Below are 1,323 nucleotides of genomic sequence, written 5' to 3'. Positions count from 1 at the left end.
GAGTCCAGTGTGCTAACCACTGCGCCACCTCGCTCGGTCACAAGAATCAATAGATAGCCACCAATACATCAGTACCTAATTAGACAGTCTCCTAGTATGACATGACAAGGCAACAGTTCACATTCACAGCCTTTGATTCAACATGTTCTACTATCCTTGTTGTACAGCATCGACCATGCCCGGAGTGCCTACTGCAAATTTTAACCAAGCAATTCACGCTCACGTCGACGCCTAACCGAGGAACCAGCCCAGCAGTACAAGAACAACCTACACACTTGAAGTCAAACTCCGCAAACGCATTGCAGAACTAACATTCAACCTTTTCCTTCACAGGTTCAGAACCGGCGAGCTAAACCGGTGGACGGAAAACACACAATGTCGGCGGCAGCAACATAAAGGAAGTCGCAAACACCACCCTAATACAAGGCAATAGCAAGTCAAAAACGCAACGGCAATAGCGAAATATACTCAACTTCAGTCCCGGAGGAAAACCTGCCGCCCTCAGAGCTCAAAACATTCCCGGAGCAACCGTCCTCGGCGACTCCCACTATTCTCCGGAACAGCAACATCACAGCTCCTTATTTCAATTCTCTTCCGACAAGAACAAGCATAATCGGAGCTAATGGCTTCTCCAAGTCAGACACGCTATGCCGTAGAACGTCACGGTGGAATGAGCCGGCCGACACCACACAAACCACCGCAAGTAAGACAACAAGCACTTCCGGAGTCGATGGCGTACTCCCACGCTTCACGACTCAGTCACCCCACTCCACCGACCTAGAGGGCGGGGCATGAGACGAGGAGAACAGACGGCGCCGCCACGCGGAAAAGCGCCGGCGGGAAGCCCAGGCGTAACTAGGGCGCGTGTTTAAACAAGACGGGCACGTCTCAACCATGTTTCGCGTAAAAAATTTTCATCAGTCAATAAATTACAACAGAGCTCACAAAGCTTTGTCAGGGAGTAATTTGGAATGAAAATGTTAAGTATCTAGTCACAATACAGGCAGGAGGACTACCACGTTTACGTTACTGTGCGTAACAGCATTTTTCGAAGCTTCCAAAGGCATTAAGAAATGCTGTTTTGATTCTGTCGTAAAGAAATAGAAGATAGTCAGTCACATTTCTCGATTGTTAATTTTTACAAGTGCAACACTTTTCGTCGGTTCATAGGTAACTTTTGTCACTGAGCCAAATAAAGGATAATATTTCTCAAAAATATATATCTGATCGCCATTTTTTGAACACTTACTTCATTTCTGACAGCGAGAATAATGGTCGATCAACTTATTACCAGCTGCAACGTATCTGAATTAAGAAATGTTC

Source organism: Schistocerca cancellata, chromosome 2 (genome assembly GCF_023864275.1).
Source record: "Schistocerca cancellata isolate TAMUIC-IGC-003103 chromosome 2, iqSchCanc2.1, whole genome shotgun sequence".
Classification (NCBI taxonomy): Eukaryota; Metazoa; Arthropoda; class Insecta; order Orthoptera; family Acrididae; genus Schistocerca; species Schistocerca cancellata.
This window is presented reverse-complemented; position numbering follows the sequence as displayed.